The 22,989-nt window shown below is 41.8% G+C and overlaps 1 protein-coding gene across 1 annotated transcript in view; it reads right to left on the reverse strand.

Moving 5' to 3' along the window:
- LCP1 (lymphocyte cytosolic protein 1) overlaps nt 1-16,163 on the reverse strand; it is a 52,350-nt gene extending 36,187 nt beyond the window's left edge. Inside the window, exon 1 of the mRNA XM_036078540.2 lies at nt 16,051-16,163. The gene's annotated coding sequence lies outside the window, so the exon portion shown is untranslated. The remainder of the gene's footprint in view (nt 1-16,050) is intronic.
- Between the last annotated feature and the right edge of the window lie 6,826 nt (nt 16,164-22,989).

Here is a 22,989-nt window from a genome sequence, read left to right on the forward strand (position 1 = left end):
CTAGGACCTGTTTATCTTATAATTGGAAGTTTGTACCTTTTGACCGCCTTCCTCCAATCTTCCCTCCCCCACCACCTACTTTTAGTAACCACAAGTCAGATTTCTTCTTTCGTAAGTTTAGCTCTAGTTGTTTTGTTTTTATTTTTATTTTTTTTTAGATTCCACATATAAGCAAGATCAGACAGTATTTGTCTTTCTGTCTGACTTATCTCACTTAGCATAATGCCTTCAAGGTCCATTCATGTTGTCGCAAATGGTAGGATTTCCTCCTTTTTTATGGCTGAATAATACTCCATTGTATATTCTTTATCCCTTATTAATGCCCTCCTAGAAACCATTTTAAGGTCTCTTGCAAGTCAGTGGTGAATTCTGGAACCCTGTTTCTGAATCACTGCCCAAATCATAAATCTAAGAAGACAGACTCAAACCATTCATCTAAGTCACATTTGGCTGCTAGTTTTCCTGCAAGCACTTAGATTTATTAAATCAATAGCTGTAAAATCCTAAGACATTTGGCCAAAGAAAGTACTGGCTGTTCACTTTCATAAGATTATTTCTAAAGTCCTAAGAAAACAAAATAACCCCCCAAATTGCAAAAGCCACAAAACCTGCTCATTTCTTTTTTTTATTATGTTATGTTAATCACCATACATCATTAGTTTTTGATGTAGTGTTCCATGATTCATTGTTTGCGTATAACACCCAGTGCTCCATTCAATATGTGCCCTCTTTAATACCCATCAAAGGGCTAACCCATCCCCCCACCCCTGAAACCCTCAGTTTGCTTCTCAGAGTCCATAGTCTCTCATGGTTCGTCTCCCCCTCCGGAAACCTGCTCATTTCTTTAGGTCAGTGAGTTTTGAGTCTCAGCGTAGAGGAGGCTGGTATTTTCCAGATCAGTAGTGAAAGAGAATTTCTGATAATGACTATTTAGATTAAAGGAACCTGACTCAACTTCCCTAAAGCTGGAATACAGAAACAAGGGTATAGGTAGGAGGTTACTATAGAACAGTGCTGTGGAATTTACAGAAGGAAATACATTCTCTAAAAATAAATGCAAAAATGTAAGCTGAATTTTCTCTGAGGAGTTTCCTGACTGATAATGAAAGGCTGCAGAAAAGGACGGGAAAAGGTGATCGGCCCAGAGTGAGATGCTCACGGGCTAGATTCCTTTCTGAGAGGGGGTAGCGGTGGGCTGGTCAGTATTTTGGTTTGCTATATTGATGCCCAGTTATATAACTGCCAGGATCAGGGAGGCATCTGTAACCTGGCATCACATTGCCTAGGGACTCTTTTGAATGTGTCCTACTTTTCCTGCAACTTGACACACTGGGTAAAGTAAAACTGGAAACTCAGGACCCAGATTCCTAGCTCTACCTCAATAATTTCAATACGTAGGCAGGAGAAAACTATACAACTTCCAAACATTCAGTTAATAATCCAAAACAACATGTAATCGAGAACATCATTAATACTGCAATCTTTAGTGCTAGACTACGCTGCCTGAAGTAGAGGAACATAAAATACATAGGAGTCCGAAGCAAAATACCCCTAGGTTTTTAAGAAGCCATCATGATAAACTTCTATGAGACAAGGAAGAAGCTTTGCTTCAGGTAATTCAGTCCCCTTCATGTTACAAAGTAGCCCACTGCAGGGGATCTAACCACCACCAGTAATTTACTGTATCTTCTTGGGATACCATTCCTCTGTGGAACAGATATTCCAAAGTTTTACATAAAGGATGATTCTGAAAATGTTTTCTAAAAATGACTTTGTTTTTAAGAAGCCAAATAATGATAAATAGCCTCAAATACAGATGCCCATTTAAAGGAGCTCTTACGAGTTCTTTTGTCAAGTCAAAATCTCCTTTGGATCGTCTTTTTTCTCCCTGCAGATACACTGATTTGCCCAAGGGCTGCTCCAGAGCACAGAACTCGTATCTCTGTGGCCTTGGGGATAAAGGTACAGAAGGAGTGAGGTGGGGGCACGGACTCAGTGGCTCTCTTCTCTAGCTATCTCGGGCCCTGTAAACCCTCACGGGAAGCCAGCAGGTGAGATTACTCTAAACCTAGTGAACATGTTGTTCTGGGAGCCTCTGTGGTCTGATCACGGTTGAGGGGCTTTGGAAGCTGTATAAAGCATAGCACATAGAGCTCGGCTCAGTCACCAACCACGAAGTGCCCATCTCCCTGCCTCCCCTCCCCCAGCACACCCCGATGCCACCTGTTTTCTACCGAGTTGCTCAGAGCCATTACGGATGTGACACAGAGCAAACCTCTTGCAAGCCGAGGGGATACTCCAGGCTTGGGGTTGTGGAGGCCCTCGATGCCTTGTCATCTCTCTCCTTTCCTAGGGTATAGACAATGATGCTCCTGGTGTTAACGTCTTGAAAATCTGCAGCTACCCTTCATTCTACATTCTACCACAAGAACTTTAAGATCCAGATGCTTCCCTACTGAAACTTCAGGGTATCCTTGGATCGTTTCAAAAAGCTGAATATTATTACGGACTAGCAGATTATCTACTATTCAATTATCTCAATATCAGACACCATCCGTTCATTCACTGTTTGTTTAATCATTCATTCTTTCTCATCCTCTATGAGTATATGTGCAAAGCACTGCTCTGGTAGCTGGACTATGAGCATGGGGGTCACAAAGCCTCGGGCTTCAGGAAGCCCACAGTTAAATGTCAGGTTTCAAATGTGATGCAGAAATTATAGCTCACTTATTGCAAGATGGTTAATAAACAAAAAGTTTTGAAGATGGAAAATGAATAAGTGAAACGGGGCTGTGAGGGGAAAAAAAAAAAGACTAGCTAAGAGTAAGAAATTAACATAGAAACTTAACAAAAAATAAAAATAACAAACATCTGAATCAGCCATGCAAAAAGGTATCCAGATAATTTATACTCTTGTACACCTCCAAGGAAACCATAACCGAAATAACCAGCAGGGAGTGGGACAAAGTGCCCAGTATGGGGGCCTGGGAGACCTAGGGTACTACCTGTCTGTGGAATATCGGGCTCCGATTTGCCTCCTTGGGCCTTTTGTTTCATCTATAAATTATGAGATGAAATCCCTTCCATGTTAAAAGTTCCCAAAGTCTGGGGCGCCTGGGTGGCTCAGTTGGTTAAGCAGCTGCCTTAGGCTGGGGTCATGGTCCAGGGGTGCTGGGATCGAGCCCCACGTCAGGGTCCCTGCTCAGTGGGAGCCTGTTTCTCCCTCTCTCTCTGCCGCTCCCCCTCTCTATCTCTCTGTCAAATAAATAAATAAAATCTTTTAAAAAAATAAAAAGTTCAAAAAATCTATTCACTAGCTGGTAAGTGCACAAGTTAGAGCCCAGAGAAGGTGTATTTCAAATGGGCCCAGAAATAGGGGGAGGGGTCACCAGGAGCTGTGGCAGACACCCTGATGGGCCTTCTCTGGGAGGCGCCGCCTCTGAAAAGGACCCAGCATCTCCCAGCCCCTCCTGGCTCCTGCTCTTACCTCAGCAGCAGGTAAATCTCTGTCCTCGCGCATTCTGCTCACTGACCAAGGCGGATGCCCACTCCTTGGCTGCTCAGCACAGAGCAGGGAAGTTACCAAAGCAGCACGTGGGGACCTGCTTTCTGAGATGTCACTGTGAACAGCTTAAGACCTGCTGATCCAGTTCACTCCCAGTTTCTAGGCAAAACTGTATGCTAACTGTCCCAGAAAGAGAGCCATCTACTATTTTCTTAAAAATATCCAAATAAGGAAACCCTACAACCTCTCTGGGGGCTCATATCCCTACCCGTAACCTAAATCTTCTCTGATACGATTAAAGCTTTCTCTCTCTTGGGCTATTCTCAGAGGGAATTACAGAAGCTGCTCAATTCATAAAAATTCTGTCACATGCCTTAGTGATCACCACCAAGCCTTTTAAAAAAAAATTCTTTTAACCTGTTTTTGGGGGGCTTATCTTCAAACCTTTAACAGTTTTCTTTGCTATATTCTGCCAACTTCCTTAAATGATGACCTAAGAAGAACAGAGTCATAGAATGTAGAGGTGAAGGGACCATAGAGATTATCTGGCCACTCTCTTCCTGCCGCAGAGGAGTGAAATGACACCCCAGTTAAAGGATGCTGTCACCAGGCTCGCTGGGACTGGAGTCCAGGCCTCCTTATTTTTCCTCCTTGTAAGTTTTCAAACTTAAGAGGTAATGCTGTCCTTTAAGGAAGACCTGCTCAATATACAGTAAGAGTAATTCCTCCCATGATTTCAAATATTTAATAAATATAATTTCCTGTGTTTCCTGTACATGAAGAAGAACTTAATCTAGGTATTGAGAAGGCATTGTCAGGCTACAAAGGTCCTAGGTCCTCGGCTACAAACAACAGGTGCCGAATCCTATACACAGGTACTATTGACACCTTCTAGGCTATAATGACCAAGGCTAGGCAAACAAATTCTTCTGGGTGTTTTTTCTTGACTTTGCATTGAGGCCCTCTGATTTTCCCTCGCAACCAAAATAGCAAACCACATTAAAACAACTCACCCTGAGGCACAGTGTTCAAAAGATAAAATGCCAAAATCACAAATACTAAAATGACACCTTCAGACTTTTAAAAACAATCTGCATGGCTTCAGACATTCTGTTCTGGCTGTTGGGTGGGGATCAGTGAGCTCTTCCACCTCTGAGCTCTGGTCCTGACCTGGGCACGTGGCTTCTGCGTCCACACCCATCTCTTCCAGCAGATTATGAGATCACAAGCTGGAAGTCTGGACCAGACGTCATCTCATGGAGCTGCCACATGGCAGGTAATCAGGTGAACGAACAAACCCATTAACTGATGGCATACAGGGCCTTGAGAAGTCTACTCTCACCTCCTTTGAGGAGTTTACTGATAATATTCTTGTGCACATGCTAAAAATATCTGTCCGGTGGAAAGGGACAAATGCCTACAGCAAGCAAGCGAGTGCTTTGAATTTCGTGAAACCATTTTGCTGGAAGAATGACTTTGCTGAGTTGATTTGGGGACTGAAGAGAGGCTAATGTCCCTAGGCAGTCTTCGACTTGGCCATGGAATGCTCCCTGGTCCCGCTCCGCCAGCCGCCAGCCGCCAGCCGTGGGTTTCTGCCCGCGGCAGCAGAGCCTGGCACTAGGCCTCTTCGAGCTGTTTCTATAAACCCTGCTGGCTGCCTGTGATGCTTGGCAGTGGGTCTCTAAGTACAGTGTCTGACTTTGAGCAGAGTCCTGCTGAGGTGAGAGGAAAGGAACTGTGGAGACACATCAGTGACCAAAAGGAGAGTGAAACCAGCCGGGATGCTCCCAGAACCAGGAGCACCTAGGAAGTAGTGAGGAGTGGGTGCTAGAGTTCCCCTGGACATAACTTGCATAGCACTATCTGGACTATGAAATTCATCCTCTGGTAATTCTAAACATCTGCTACGAAACAAATGCATATATCTGTACATTTCTTCTTTCAATAATTATCTGCCAAATACCTACTCTGTGCAGGTCCTGGGTCAGATGCTGGCAAAACAAAGATTAGATGTGGCCCCGGTGTGTTTAGTACAGGGGAGAGGGGATTCTAGTCACTAGAATACAGAGGGAAATTTAGATCCCCAGGAAGGGGGAAAAGAGCTCTCCCCTGGAGAGCCAAGCATGGCCCCCACAAGAAGTGACATTTGACCTGGATTTCCACAGATGAGGAGCTGCTTAAAGATCAGTCTTTTTTCTTATTCATGCAGGACGATTAATCCTTATTCTCTCCATAGAATGTTCTCTCCATCTATGTTGGAGTCAGAGAAAACAATAGCTAGAGGACAAATGGGAAGGCCAGCTAATGTTTACTGAATGGTTATTCAATGCTAAGTGTTTTATATGCATTATCACATTTAACTTTAGCCACAATCCTATGGAGCATTATTATGATTTCCTCTTTATAGATGAGGGAACTGAGATTTTAATAACAGGTCCAGGGTTACCTTGCTATGAACTAGGGAAGCCTTATGCTTACACCAGAGCCTGGGGGTAGGGGAGAGCACCCTACACTACCTCCACGCTGCAGGCCAACACAATGTAGGTCTTACTGGAGGCAACCTTTCCTTGTGCCAGTGACCACTGGGTTTCTGTATCTTAAAGTTCTCTGCTCTCCTTTGGAGTTACTCAGCTCTGACCTCATGTTAACGAGGGACACACACCCTTTGCAAGATTTTACCTATGACTGGGGCTCTTCCTGGGCTCTTTTGAGAAGTTCTAAATGTTTCTTCTCTTCAATTCCTCACCATCTTGAGCGAAGAGTTAAGAGCGAGAACACCACCAGGGGGTCTTGCCCGTTCCTGCCCATGCCTCCTGCCTTTGGTGCACAAGGGATCCTCTTCGCTAGGAACTCCACACCTGTCATCCAATCACATTTCATAAAGCACTGGCCTTCTTCTAGGTGCTGGAGATGCAAAGATGAATAGATGAATCCTTGCTCTTACAGGACACCCAGTCCCGTGAAGGAATATGCCTATGCAACCCAGAGGCCACCCTGACCTTCACACTCGAAAGGGGTTATTATCATGGTGCTGTGGGAGCACAGACAGGAAAGCACTTAACTCTGCCCCATAAGGAAGGGAAAGCTACCCAAAGAAGGTGATGCTATCCTTCATTGAGCTACATCTTAAAGAACCAGCTGGAGTTTTCTAAAAAGAAAAAATGGAAAAGGGCCCTCCATTTCTCCACACATTGGTGCCTCCCTTATCCATGGGGTATACGTTCCAAGACCCCCAGTGGATGCCTGAGACCACAGATAGTACCAAACCCTATAAATACTATGTTTTCCTTTATATATACACAACTATGATAAAGTTTAATTTATAAATTAGGCACAGTAAGAGACTAGCAATAGTAACTATTAGAACAATTCTAACAATATTCTGCAATAAAATTTATGTGAATGTGGTCTCTCTCTCAAAATACCTTATTGTACTGTACTCACTCTTCTTGTGAAGATGAGTGATGATAAAATGCCTACGTGATGAGATGAAGTGAGGGGAACGATGTAAGGCAGCTGTAGGCTACTGTTGACCATTGACCTTCTGAAAATGTCAGGAGGAGGATATTCTGCTCTCAGGACCGCAGTTGACTGTAATTGAAACTGTGGAACGCGAACCACGGATAAGGGGGGGCTACTGTATAAGAGAAAAGAGCCCTGCAAAGTGAGGAGACAAGCAGGAGAAGATCACCAAGGAAGCTGTTGTGGGTTTGGCATGACTGGCCCAGGAGGCAGCTCCTAGAAGAATTTGGGCGAGAGCCAGCATAGTTGCCTTCCTCACTAGCTCTTGTTTCCAGAAGAAAATCCTTGGTGGTCTAGGCTCTCCTTGCTATCTTCAGTCACAATGCTTACGGCATCCCCTCTAGGTAATACACTCTCCAACCTCCTCAAGCAACAAAAACACCTAGAAGTCATTTTGGTTTGTTTGTACGGACACCGCTTCCTCCTCATATCACCATCTCCCATCTAGAAAATACAGCCGTGCAGAGTGAGGAGGGAACTGGACGTGTTACAAAATGGGAAATGGGGACCCAGAAAAGTGAAGTTGCTCCCCAAAGTCTCACAGTGAGTCAGTGATTGGTCTGAAAAGAGAAGTAGAGCCTGGAGAATGCTAGTTTGGTCGAGTCAAGATACGGGAAAAACAGAAGTCCATTAACATTTAAACTAACTAACAGATTAAAAACAAACAAACAAACAAACCCATGAGATGCAAAGTCCATGAAATGTGCTTTATATCTTAGGTATGTAGATGGAGAGGAAACATGGGAGGGGGTTCTTCTCCCACACCTTTCAAGATGGCGTAGGCTCCCTAATCTACAACTTCTCCTATTGCTGCCACAGGAGCTGCCTTTTTCCCAGTCCAAGCCAGCAAAGAGGCATGTCAGGCAGCCCACAAACCTCATCCAAATGCTAATGATCTTATCTTCCTTTGGGAAATTATATGTATAATTGTATACCTACAGTAAACTAAAAAGCAACATGGTATGGTGAAAAAATGTTGTTTCTACGCAACTGCTTCTTGCTATGTATTTCTGCGTTCCTTAAGTTTTCTGAGCCTCAGTTTCTTCATATGCTCATATGTTAAAAAAAAGGATATTAGCAATGCAATTTACAGTGCTCACTCCATAGGGTTGGGTTAGAATTCAATGAGACAAAGGGTTTAAACTGTATATAACAGTGTTTGGTGAAGGAAGGAAGGATGGAAGGAGTTAAATGAAGGGGAAAATTAAAAAAAAAAAAAAAAAAGAACTTTCACAAAATTATCCTGGGGAACAAACTCAATTTCCACTATAAATTGTATCAAATATTATGTAGAGTCACCACCTAAAATCCACACTTCACTGTATGTATGTTGTGTGTGTGTGTGTGTGTGTGTGTGTATAAATCTAGATTTCCCATCTATGTTCTATCTTCAAATGTCCTGAGCTTGGCTTGTTTGGGCTTTTACCACATTTCTCATCCAGAGTCCTTGAAGGCAGTTTCAAAAGGTATTACAGAAGTGATGGATGCCACAGATGAGAAGCGGACGGCATTGGTACTGGCTGATCTCAGTGGTCAAGGGGCTCTGGGCTTAGCCTCGCCTGAAATACTGACGGTGGAAAGTACCTACTAACAGTTGAGGAAGTGTGGACGGAGGAGGAAAATGCACAGCAATCTTAAAAGCCTGACCACATCCACCATGAGTCACAAAAAGCAATGAGACCTATGGGTATGTGTGAGAAGGACCATAGGCCAATGCCTCAGTCTCAGGGGTGCACCAGTACCCGGGGACTGATTCTGTCAGCCCCAACTCTACTTCTATCTGCTCCCTCATTCTCCAGGCATTTTCTCTATTACCGCTGGAGCTGGAAAAATACCGAGACAATGTGCAGCCCGCATTTGTATATTAGCAATGACAACAGAGACTTCTATTTATTCTTAATAATAGGACCTACCTCCTTTCCTATAGGCTCCTTGGGGTAGTTGTTCTAGAATCTCTAACGACAAGCTCATTCTCACAAAAAACAAAATGAGGACTAACAGATACATGGGGGCAGGAAATTTGTATTAATTTGATGGGCTATACTTATCTTTGCTCTGTTGGAAGCCACGGTTTCGTTGGCAAATATTTACCAATACCAGTTGACAATGGGATTTGTGATAACATTTCTTTTGTCAAAATTTTAAAACACCTTTAAGAACCTGTGACTATAAAATGTGAAAGAGGCAGGGTGTAAATCTTGGTTCTGGCACTTCCTGGCTCTGGGACCTTGGGTGTCACCTTCCCCAAACCTCAGTTTGGTCATCTAAGAATAGGACCACATCAACCTTATCCAGCTTTTGTGTGAAAATGTTAAGAATAAATATATGTCAAGGGTTTAGCATGACGCCTACTAAATAGTAAATAGCAAGGGCCCATCAGTCCACAGTGATGCGCGTAGTAGAGTGAAGTGTGCACAATGGCTGATGGAAAGGAGAAGTGGAAGAGGAAAATGAGCCCACGAACAGACCGAGGAAACAGATAGTACTTTCCCCCATTTTACAGATGAAGAAACTGAGACTTGCTCAGGCTCCACACTTAGTACAAGGCTAGAAAATGCATCCAAATTTGCTCTCCCTCTGTATACCAATACCACGTTTCACGCACAGAAAGGACAGTCCGACTCACAAAGTTTAAAAAACTAACATTATATGCAATGTTAAATACAGTATATATTATATACATTCTATATGATCACCAGACAGATGAAGTATTGCAATTGCCTTTCTCTGCGGTCGTTGGAAAGAAACAAAGAATCAAGGATATTTTGATGAAAAAAGTCTTAATTTGAAAGACAACAGGGAAGGGAAAAATCTGAAAAATGTCTCAAAGGTGACCATAGTGTTCTATCTTTCCAAAGGGAGAATTTTTTTAATGTTTATAAAGCACTGGAAACCCCAGGGAAAGTTCGTTTCACATTTTTAAGATGAAGAAGGGGGGCTCAGTAATGCCTAACAGCATAGATGTCACTCATTGTGTTCATACTTTCACTTTGCACATATTACCCAGATTTCTCCTTAGGGACTCTCCTGGTGAAAATAACCTGAGCTGATGATGTCAAGGAGGTGTAGAGGACCCATGTTCTAAAATGTTACACCAGAGGTTAACAAAGATGCAATCTGAATTCTAAATTTTACCTGAAAAATGACAAAAGGAAGATGTAAATTTTATACAAATACATCTGTGTGCCTCTTAACTTCGTATATTCGGATACACGCTTGCATAAATCTGGGTGCTGACTGCCCAACTGAGGGATCAAAATGCAGGCTCTTGTTTAAATGCAAAGTAATTATTCCATTAATTCACTTCCCTCTTCAAAGTACAACCAGAGAAGAAAGGAAAACAAATTATCCAGGAGATTGCAATTCACATGCATAATTAATTGGCCTACAGAATTTGGTGTCTTGGCTTTTCTGCCTGTGGAGAACATAATCTCTTCTCCACTTTAGCTCAGCCACTCAGGAAGAGAGAGAGAGAGAGTGTGTGTGTGAGAGAGAGAGAGAGAGAATATGACAGAGAGACAGAGACAGAGAACCTCCATCCGTCATACAACTGGTGCTGGACTAAAACAAGAATCAAGGCTGCAACCACAGGACCGTGGCTTTACTAGATGCTCAATTTAACATTTTAGCTTGTCTTTCCCCCAGACAAAAACTGATGACCATATTTGAGAAACAAGCCTCCTTCTAACTTATAAATGGGGCTGATGCACAGGTGTGGCTCTGAAGTCGACCAAAACTTATTTTAACTTTAAAAGTGGGTCACTTTTTCCCCCTCTATTTGTCAACTCACAATTAAAACACTCTCATTCTTTTAAGTTTGTAGGACACCTGTATTTGGCCATTACTGTATAATTATGGGTATATGTGCTTTGGTGTAAATACTAAATTATTTATTTATGTCAGTCAGTCACAGAAATCAGAAAATGTGAATACCACTTGACTGAAAGTATTCCAACCTTCTAAGACTGAGAACTTTTCCAAGCTTTTGAGGATAGAAGTCATATTTTGTGACCAATGCAGAGATCTATAACTTGGTAGAAACTAAATACTCCGTCAAGTGCATAGAGGTGCTGGGTAAATACTGATGAGGATGATCGATGAAGAAGTAGTCTGTTTGATAAAAGCAATTAAAATATAGATGCACTTATTTGGGATAAATTATGATTATTTGAGCTCAACTCAAGAGCTGAGGTACAAATAAGCACCACGGTCTGCTGCCTGTTTATTCCAGGAGAATATTATTTCTCCTGGAATCCAGCAGTTATACAAAATTGATTCAGCTGTGGAAAATTAAAGTAATAAAATATTTGAATGCATTAACTTGTCTTCAAATATGAAGATAACACCCGTAACCGCTTCACAAGATTGTAGCGATGACTACATGCATCAATATGGTTAAAAACAGGGCGCCTGGGTGGCTCAGTTGGTTAAGCGACTGCCTTCGGCTCAGGTCATGATCCTGGAGTCCCTGGATCGAGTCCCACATCGGGCTCCCTGCTCGGCAGGGAGTCTGCTTCTCCCTCTGACCCTCCCCCCTCCCATGTGCTCTCTCATTCTCTCTCTCTCAAATAAATAAATAAAATCTTAAAAAAAAAAAATATGATTAAAAACACTTAGGAAAATACTCAATCCAAAGTGAGTAGTACGTTAAGTGTTAGCTATTATTATTAGGGTGAGAAATTGAAATTCTTCCATTCCCCCCTCTGCTGCTTGCTGTGTCTTATAAGATGGAGAGATGATGAAATTATGGGGAAGACTGATGTAATCACGGAAACTGGCAAACCAAAACAATGGGGACAGTCTGACAGTTTAAGGAAGTTGACTGAGGAGGGAACCGAGGAAAGCCACAGGAGATGCACCTGGGTAGCCCCGTGTTTGTCGCAGCTGGGGGGAGACGCCCCTAGAATGTGGACATCTAATCTGGTGGCAACTCCTCAGAACTTCCAAATGGGAACAGTGTGAAACATACTTTTTTTTTAAACTTAAAGTTTCAAAGTTTTGTTTTTGTTTTTTGTTTTTTAACATTTAGTTGTTTATTTTAGAGAAAGAGTGAGTGCGGAGGGGGAGAGGGAGAGAGAGAATCCCAAGCAGACTTTCCACTGAGTGGGGAGCCCGGTGGGGCTCGATCCCACGACCCGGAGATCACAACCTCAGCCGAAATCAAGAGTTGGACGCTTAACCCACTGAGCCACCCAGGTGGCCCGAAACAAGAACACTCTTGATTTCAGCACATTGCCATCTGGCAAAATAGGGAAACTTGAAACTCTTGGAATCTGTTGACAATGGTTAGTTTTATATTTTGATGGGGCTCTAATTCTAATTTTTATGCCCGCAGGGTTCAATATGCAGATGGCATAGCCTTATTTCAGTTGATGATTTCTGGGGGTTGGGAAACTAGCTGACAAAAAACCCTAAAGAGACAATTAGACTAATATAAATAATGTCATTCTGCTATAAAATCTTCTATTAGTCATAAAATCCAGAGCCTTCACAATCTTACTTTCTAAATTGTGACTCTTCATTAATATAATCTCATGAGCAAGTTTCTTAATTTTATTTCATCTAAGCTGATATAAAAATTTGTTTGCCCTTTCTCCTGTATACATTAAGGGCCTTTATTTTGTAAGTAACAAGGAGAAGTTGACTTGAGAACTTTCTAGAATAATCCAAAGTAATTAAGCAAAAGTTAATGATATCTGTTCCCGTGTTTTCTGTCATCAAAGAAGCCCATTATTGGTGCAATAATTTCGGTAAGGGTAGTTAAGTTTTAGCCCAAAGAATGTTTTTAGATTAAAATAATGAGATTATAATTTTGTCTGTTTGCTGTAGTCATTGGACAATTTCTTAAATACCTTGAACTCAAGGTCCATTTAGTGCTTTGAGGCTAAAATGAAGAATAGTGTTTTGGCAAAGAGGAAGCATGGTCGAATGCAAAATATTGTATGATTACTGTAGCTTCTTTCATGGCAGTCACTGCGGGAACTCAGTAAATATTAAGTTAATAAGTGAAGTCAAAGAAAAGACTTCTGTGCATATCTCAGGAGCTGAGAGAAAATACTAGTGACAACTTTTCAATTCAGTCAATGTCATTAGCACCTCCCATGTGCTAGGAGAGCTAGAGAAGGGGCTCAGGCTGTCAGCAAAAAGGACTTGGCGCTAAAACAGTATGATTACTGCTATAGTTACTCTAAGATCAAAGCACTAAGCAGGCACGCACAGAAGAAACCGTTAGTGGGGGCAAGGAAGATGGGGGAAGAGTCTAGTAAGGAAGACCTCAAAAAGGACACGTTTCTTGATGTGAGCCTTGAAAACTGACCGTAAGTTTTACAAATAAAAGAAAGCAATCAGAGCAACAGTTGGAGCAAAAAGAAGTGAAAGAGCATGGAACTTTCTGGTGGCTTGTGGTCTTGTGCACCCAAAACGTGGCCAAGAGAGGATGGGGGAGAGCCAGAGAAGAAGGAAGTGACAAGAAATAAGGTTGGGGAAGTGGTTGAGGCAAGCTGGTGAAGGCACACAATTCTTTAGTAAAATTATACATTAATTAAAAGAGAATACTTCTTTATTATTATATGAAACCCACAATGATATAGCTTACTTATAAAAATAAAAATGCTTCTGGGTTTACTGTGAATTTTTTTCTCTCTTTCTTTCCCTCTCTCTCTCTCTTTCTTTCTCCCCCTCCCTCCCTTAAAATTATGAGCGCCAAGATCTCTTCAGTCAGCTTCAGAAATAAAAGCCTCTAATGATCTACATCTAGGAAAAAGATGCTGGTGTGGAAGAGGGGATCTAAAATAAACAGCTGCTTGGGACGCCTGGGTGGCTCAGTCGTTAAGCGTCTGCCTTCGGCTCAGGTCATGATCCCACGGTCCTGGGATCGAGCCCCACATCGGGCTCCCTGCTCTGCGGGAAGCCTGCTTCTCTCTCTCCCACTCCCCCTGCTTGTGTTCCCTCTCTCGCTGTGTCTCTCTCTGTCAAATAAATAAATAAAATCTTTAAAAAAAAAAAAATAATTAAAAAAAAAAATAAATAAAATAAAATAAACAGCTGCTTATAGAGAAGCAACATGGAGCTGAACATCCTGGCTATCTACCATTCCTCGACCCTCCAAATGCCCAGTGACCTTTGGCCAGTTCCTTCCATGGTGAGTCCACGCCTCAGGTCTAAGGGCGGTTAAGAGAATTACATGAGATAATGCATAAAGACTGGCTGCATATATTAAGTACATATAAATATTATAATAATATTATTATCACTTGTCTTCTTTAAGTAGGTAATATTTGAATGAGACTTGTCCGCCTCCTCCCCTTCTTCAAAGGGATTGGAAAAAGAATTATAAATGAGATTAAAATACTGAAATTGTTTGCTAAGTTACCGATTGTTTCGAGGCATACTCCCCTTTATAAACTAAAGGAGACAAAATTTAAAATGTGACAAAGAAAAGCATCCCTGAGATAGCTAATGAAAAGTCCCACCATAGCAGTGCTTGTTCAAAGGACAAGACCCAGAAGATTTTTCCCTGATGTTACTGGGGGTGAGCTGGAATGAAGAGAAATGGATATTTTATAACACTTGAACAGTCTAAACTTGATTTAAATCAAGAGAGTTTTTTTCTTATTTTGAATTAACTTTTTCACATTCCATTTTATTTCCTCCCGAAGTAAGGAAAATACTGACATACCTTCACATTCTAATTTATTTTGTTCTCATTAACATTTTTACTGGAAATAAGACAGGGCATTTTTTAAATTTGTTCTCTTCTGGGATTCAGGTCCTCCTCCCCCAATTCCACATTCTTGCTAGTTTGAAACCATTCAGGAAAGATGTGTAAAACAATATGGACGGCCACATTTTGCAACTTTCAGAAATTCGCATTTATAGGCAAACGACTAATTCCATTCAAATTTGCCTGTGCAGATGTTCTTTGAAAATTTTTATTTAATAGAAACCAGTTTATGATCAATTTATGTAAATTTAAAATTAAGACATGGCGAATAAACCACCCTTGTCAACTGAGTTTTTTTTTTTAAGTTGTCCTGAGGAAATAACTTTAGAACACAATTTGCTCTGTTGAATAAGAAAAATTGGGTTTTGATAAGCATCCTGATAAATTAATCCATTTCCACCCCAAATGGCTTTTTCTGTTTATCATCTGTCGATGGTTCTTAATACCGTTGGATAAGGATAATTAAATGAAGGTTGATGCTACAAGATCCAAAGTCTATGTTTCAACAGAGCTTCTGGAGTAAATAGCCCATATCAACTCTATCAGAATTTCTGTTGTAGACAGAAGCCTTTCATCCAGACCTTAACAGTCATTTGGTCATAAGCCTAACCAACAGTTGAGACAATTCTGCAAAAACAGTACAGTTAAGCAAGGCAAATTACTTTTATTTCTACAGAATAAAGAAGAGGCACCTCGGATGCCTTGTGGTTATTAAACACACCCATTAAAAACCGTTGGCGCCAAAATCACGCAAATACCCAGTAACACACTCAGTAACGTATGACTCAAGATATTAATATAACCACTCAAGTACTGTAAAGAAACTTTTTAGAAAAACAGAACCACAGGAGCTAAAATTAAACTACTCCCACTAGGCCAACGAGCAGCACAATCTAAGTGATCAATACGCACTTTCCTGAAAACATTTTAAGGTAGATAAAATCACAGTAAATAGCCTCCCTGAAATGGAGCAAGAGAAATAAATCAAAACATGGTTTGGTTTGAAAGGGGGGAAAAAGAAGAATCATTGTTTTGGGGGGTGATAGCTGTGGGTAACTAGAGAAGCAGCCTCCCCCCCCCCCCCAGAGAACTGAGGGGTCCCACTCTGGGCAGCCACACGAGGTGGCTGCAGCTTGGTGGGGCAGTTAACCCGTGGCATGGCTCACACAGGGCTCGGGTGACAGGTGCTCGGGTCTCAGGCCCCTGAAGGCAGAACCCACAATCCACAGAAACAGAGCCGCCCAACGAGCAAAACATCATAAGCGCTTAGAAACGACAAAAAGACATGAAGAAAGTTTACCTTGTAGAAGAACTGTCCTTAGTGGCACTGGTGTGTGACCAGAAACCCCCTTCTTTCTGATCTGCAGAACAACTTTGTCAAACCCGGGTGTGCAGTCACAAGGCAGGAAGTGACTAGAATGACAAATCATCAGCCAGGAAAGAAATAGATTTTGTCTTTATAAGGACATTTTACCTAACTTTTTTTTTTCTTTCATGTCTCCTCCCCCACAGGAATCACCTGACAGAACAGGTCACACTGAAATTCAGAAGTTTCTTACCACTTCCTCTTTATAAAGTATTTCTCTCTCTCCTTCCCTTTCTTTCTTCTCTAGCTGTCTCTTAGGCTCTGGGCTGCTTAAACCTGTCCGATTTCAGATAACAAGGCAAGGTCAGCCGGCTACCTTTACTAGTTGCTCTGACCCCTGGCTGCAAATGCAAAGCCCAGGTGCCTGGCTACTTAGAGCAAAGACAAACGATTAGTGGAGTAGCCAGGGGGGAAAGGCGGCAGGTACACCTGAAGCAAACTAAAAGGGATTTCCTTGGGAAAGCCCTGCCCCAGCCAAAACCTAACCTTGCTTAAGTGTCCCTGAACAATGATCTTATTCGAGCAAACAAAACAAAATGGTCTCTTTAAGGGGAAGGACCTACAAAAGAAAGGCCGCTATATTATTTACGCATTCTTTTATTTATAGAACATCTATGTGCTAGGGATCTCTTTAACCCAATTAAAGATTTCAATTATTTAGACGCTTCCTATAAAGAGCACCGGTGGATCACACAGGCAGCTGCTAGAGTTCAATGGGTAGCTAGATTCCTTCCTACAGACCAGATTTATTTTTTGAATGCACATTTTACAAAGTGAGCAAGAGAATTAAAAAAAAATAAAAAGCTCTATCCTATGTCTAAACCCTGGATGCGGGTCTTGAGGGCAAATTCCCGTTTTCAAAAGTTAAGTGCTCAAGTATCCATGGCCTCATGGAGGCTGTGAAGGTCGTGTTAGTGCCCGGAGTCATGTTAACTAAACATGAAGCATCATCTCCAGATTGTCCCCAAACTGTGTGCGGTTCCCACGGTCAGCTGTTGAGGAATGAGGATTATGGCTGCGCTTCAATCTGATGACAGTGCTTGATCATTCTATATGCTTCTGTAGTTGCTGGGGGCCTGGGACGCAACCAGCGGGTACTCTGGTTGGGGAGCTGCCCTTATACTTCTTTTGCTTCTTTGATTTCTTCTCTAGAAAGTTCCTGCTTCTGACCTCAAATGTTAAGCCAAGATATTTCTGATTTATCTACTTCATTAGCCCCTGGTGTGGCAACTTCTTGGTCAGAACCACACAGAGGCCATCTTGAAGAAGAGGGTAGACAGAGTAATGGAAGAGATGTTGGAGATTCGGTCCAATCTGAAAGTAGTTCACCTCCAGAGAACTATCAGCCCTCTTGTGACTCCCAAGGAAGACTGAGAGGGTGAATCAGACCCTGTTTTCTCCGTTGCATAATTACTCCCAACTAATAGAATGCAGAGGGGTTTCAAGAAGCACCTAAATTCTTTCGGGACACCAGGGTGCCTGGGTGGCTCAGTCGTTAAGCGTCTGCCTTCGGCTCAGGTCATGATCCCAGGGTCCTGGGATCGAATCCCACATCGGGCTCCCTGCTCAGCGGGGAGCCTGCTTCTCCCTCTCCCGCTCCCCCTGCTTGTGTTCCTGCTCTCGCTCTCTGTCAAATAAATAAATAAAATCTTTAAAAAAATAAATAAATAAATAAATAAATTCTTTCGGGACACCAAAGAAACACCCGTGCATCTTTGTGACCATACTGGTCCCACTACAAAGCAGCCAAATGCTAGTGGTTTCTACTCTGGTGGAAACAATCACCATTCTGGGCCCTGCAGTCAGACTCTCCAGATAATGTCCTGATGGTTTGAGGATGAAAACATGTGAAACGTGGAGCTCCCTAATCTGGTTCTACATCTCAGGTTGGAATGATGAACGGAATGAAGACCCAGGAGTAACACATCATAAAGGGGAACAGAGACTCATTGCATTTACCTGGGAGGAGAGCAGCTGCATCCTGATTCTACTGGTGCCTGGTCATCGGAGAACTGAGGAATTTGTGAAGAAGAGCACAATATAGTTGTGCATTGGTTCAACAAGCATTCAAGTGCCTGTTTGTAGGCACTGGTGCTTCAGAGATGAATATGGTACAATCACTGCTCTCAAGGAGCACATAGTCTAGTAGAGAAGAAGACCATGTATGTAAATGAATGCCACCTGTTAGGAAAAGGGGTGCAAAGGGCCGCGGAACGCTGTGGCAGGTGCAGATGGGAGCAGAGCTGACACGGGAAGAAGGTGAAACACGTGTGGTGATGACGAGCCATCAGAGGAAGGATTCAGGATTCCAGACAACATCTAGTTTCTGGAAGATGAAAGCCACTGAATTGTGCCACTTTACCACCCAGCTGAAGGAGGCTTCTACTCGAGCACCAACTCAGCTTCGGCTCCACTCGGCCACCCACCGGCACCTCACCCACATCCTGGACTACTCCCTCTATCTGAATCACTTTATCTGCCTCCCAGCGGCATATGCCTACCCAGATACCGGCAATTATTTAGGTCTCAGATCAAGGCTTTTTCAGAGGGCCAGATTTTATCACTGTCAGTGTTTTGAACAGCTTGTACATCATGATAATAAGCAGAAAACTGACTTTGGTTTTACTATTATTTTTCTGTTCTCTACAGACCATGCACCTTTGATGGCAGACACCCAAAGAGGACCTCCCTCACTCTCCATCAGCATCTACTGCCACCTCTGCCATTTCTTCACTGGCCTGTCCTTTGCTTTCCCTCTACCCCTGCTGCCCTCCCCTACTCCCCCCACCTCTGGGCTGCTCAGAAGCCCATGGCCTCAGTCCCTAATTCCACACCTAATTCCTCATCAGCACTGGATGCTGCTGAAGCGAGTCATAGAAATACAGACTTAGAGTTCAATCTGCTTGCCTTCAAATTACTGCTCAGAAATACTTTTATTCAATGTCATTAGTTCCTGAGAGCAAGCATTACCAACCAGGTGTCTCTTGACTTCTAAAGTTATATGCCTAATTTTGTGTGTATGTTCTTCTTCCTGGGTTCATCATATTACTTATCGTAATATTAAAGAGATCACAGACCCCAAAAGTTAGACATTTGTTCCAAACTCTCTCTTGCCTCAGTCTCCCACTCCACCCTCCTGCATCCTTTCCCGCCCCTTATTTACTGAAATGATCCAAGTCATCTGGCCCGAGAGTCCTCATCTAGCCTCCTCTGCTCTCACAAGATCTATCTTTCCCTCCTCTTTCCATCTGTAAAGGAAGAGGTGTTCTTGTGTCTTCTCAAAGTCAATAGTTCCTCATTTTAATCCTAATCTTGTATCTTCTGTTTACTTAAATACCTTGCTCCGTCAATGACTGCATATTTTTCTGGCATCTTTAATCTCTTATACTCCCTTCACTACCCCTTCATGCATTGTGGAATGGGTACAAAGGGAGGAACACCTCTGCTTCACTCCGTTGTCACCTCTTCCCTCCCCCACATCTCTGATGGGTAGAGAATGAAAGTAAATAAGATGGGCACAATCCCCGCCCTTCTAGAATGTCCCCTGTAGTCAAGGACACAGACACGTGAAAAAGCAAGAAGTACTCAGAACCATGAGATGAAAAGCAAAGTGCCTGTGGGAACACACAGCACTAAATCTAGACTTGGGGTCAGGGAGGCACACAGAGAGCAGAGTGGCATGGTTAAGAGGAAAGATGGTGGGCTACTTGTCTGGCGTCAAACCCCAGCTCTACAGCTGTACTTGTCATGTAACCTCGGGCAATCACTTCATTTCGCTGGCCTCAGTTTCCTTATCTAGAAAATGGGGATAAGAACAACATCTATTTTATACAATTGTTGTGAGGGTTAGATTAAATTGTTAGATGTAGTGAACACAGTAGAGTGCCTGGCACATAATAAATGATATATTAAGTATTAACTAGTCTTTTAATATTTACACCAGTCTCTGGACTAGACTCTGCCCCTACATTATTTCATTTATTCCTCACAATGGCCCTTTCAATTACATTATTTTTGTGTTTCCTTCTTTTTTTCTTTTTTTAGTATAGTTTCCAATTCTTCAGTACCTCTTTGCTATGGAATTCTACCCTAACATCTTTGCTGTGAGACTTTTCAGGACCTCCTACTAGAGAAGGTAGAGTAAGTAGGGTAAACCCACCCAGGCTTACTTCATGTAACTTGCTGGGAACAGAGCATTAATTAGAATGTTATCAGACGAGACACAAACAGGGGTCTTGAATATGCTTACATGATCTGACATGGTCTCCTGCACGTCTGACATTTACTATGAAGAAAACACACCCTTGTTTAAGTGGAATGAGGAGATGCTTGAGGCCAACCCGAACCCAACCCACAGCCCGGGGCAAATCTAGCTTACATTCTGAAGCAGAGCCATCCTGGCTGACCCATAAACCTAGGTTTGTTGTTGTGAAAAAGGTGAGATTCAGCAGTGGTTTCCTATGCAAGCCTGTTCCAGAACACGTGACTAGTACTGCCCCCTCCCCGCCCCCCCATCAACTATTTACAACTCTGCGGCTCCTGGCATTGCCCATCATCCTTACTCTGCTCTGTTTTCTACAGAGTTAACACCATCTAGCATGCAATATTTTAACATAAAGTTTATTGTCTTCTCCAAAACATAAGCTCAACTTTGGGCAGATGTTTGTTTGTTTATTTATTTATTTATTTATTTATTTAAAGATTTTATTTTATTTATTTGAGAGAGAGAGAGAGAGAGAGAGAGAGCATGAGAGGGGGGAGGGTCAGAGGGAGAAGCCGACTCCCCGCCAAGCAGGGAGCCCGATATGGGACTCAATCCCAGGACTCCAGGATCATGACCTGAGCCGAAGGCAGTCGCTTAACAGACTGAGCCACCCAGGTGCCCCTGGGCAGATGCTTATCGGTTTTCTTCCTGGCTCTTGGAGCAATGCCGAGGCTCAGATAGGGAATGGGATGAATGAGTGAAAGCTTACTGTCCCTTTGCTTGATAGCAAAAATACAAAAGAAGCACCAGAGTGAATATATAAATTGTGGTTCAGTATAGTATCTAGCAGTTATAACAAGTGAACTACTTGGCCTAAGCAAGAATAAATCTTAGAAATATAAACTTGGGGGAAAAACAAACATTGCAGAATAATACAAATATTTGTATGCATTTTAAACAACTATCATAGTGTGGTTTATAGACGTGTGTGTAGATGTGTGTGTGTGTGTTTATAATAAAAATATGTCTAAGGGATTATAATTGCCAATTTAAGAACATAGTTCCCTCTGGCAAGTTAGGGAGGGAGTGGGATCAAGGAGGGTAGATAGGTGAATTCAACTATATCCATAGCAAAATGTTCAGATTTGGCAAAAAAAAAAAAAAAAAAGTGTTGGTTGTGATAATTCTCTTTTATCATATTTTAAATATTCTTCATTTAAATTTTTAAAAATTTACTTTCATGATTAATAATATATTCACATGGCTTAAAATTTAAAAGATGCACTAAGTTATAACATAAAAATTTTGTCTTCCAACTCTGTTCCCTGGTAATTCATTCCCTCTTCAATTTTTAAATAAATAATGGCTTTGTTGAGATATGACTGACCATAAAATTCACCTTTTAAAACTGAAATTCAGTGGGTTTTAGTATTCTAACAGAGTTGGGCAACTATCACACTACATAATTCTAGAACATTTCATTATCCCAGAAAGAAATGCTACATGTACCCATCAGCAGTTACTCCCCATTTATCCTCACCTCTCAACCCCTCACCCACTTATTTATTTATTTAGTCTCTAGATTTGCCCGTTCCAGACATTTCATATAAGTGAAATCGTATGATATGTGGTCTCTAGTGACTATTTTCTTTTACTTAGCAGAATATTGTCAAGGCTCATCTATGTTATAACATGTATCAGTACTTCATTCCTTTCTATAGAAGAATAATATCGGCATATGGATATACCACATTTTATTTATCCACTCATTAGTTGATAGACAATTGACAGTTGTTTCCACTTTTCAGATATATGAATAATGTTGCTATGAATGTTTGTGTACATGTTTTTGTGTGGACATATGTTTTCTTTAATATTTTAATCAAAGCAATATTTGAACACCATGGGGTTAGGAGGGCTGACCCCACACACAGTTGAAAATCCATGTGTAACTTTGGATTCCCCCAAAACTTAACTATTAATAGCTTACTGTTGACTGGCTGTTAAGCCTTACTGATAACAGAAACAGCTAATGAACACATATTTTGTATGTCATATGTATTGTATACTGAATTCTTACAATGCAATAAACTAGAGAAAATAAAATGTTATTAAGAAAATCATAAGGCAGAGAAAATGCACTTACAGTCCTGTACTATATTTATTTTTAAAAACCCATGTACGAGTAGACCCGCGCAGTTCAAACCCATGTTGCTCAAGGGTCAACCATATATGGTTTTAGAAGTCAAATATCACATTGGGGCTTATGAGGAAACACCAGTCTCCTGACATACATCTTCTTTACCTCCAATTCCCGTTCCCCAGAAACAATTATTTTCAACAGTTTGAGCTATTTCTTCTGCTACTCCAGACTTCGAAGATGCTATGCTTATGCTGTGTCTGGATTGTTCAGATTCAGATTTTGTGTGCGTGTGTGTGTGTGTGTGTCTTACTAGGGAGTTGAAGATTTGACCCCTCACTCCCCCAGTGTGTACACACAAGCTCTCCCACCATCCTCTAAAACAGGTTATAACACCTCTTTAGTGAAATCATTCCATCTTGACAATGACTGCATAAATATTCATAGCTGAGTTACGTAGAGCACAATGTTTATATTTCCCTTTTGTATCTTTTTCTTCATTTGCTAGGTTTCTATGGGCGTATTACTA

Source organism: Halichoerus grypus, chromosome 4 (assembly GCF_964656455.1).
Source record: "Halichoerus grypus chromosome 4, mHalGry1.hap1.1, whole genome shotgun sequence".
Taxonomy (NCBI): Eukaryota; Metazoa; Chordata; class Mammalia; order Carnivora; family Phocidae; genus Halichoerus; species Halichoerus grypus.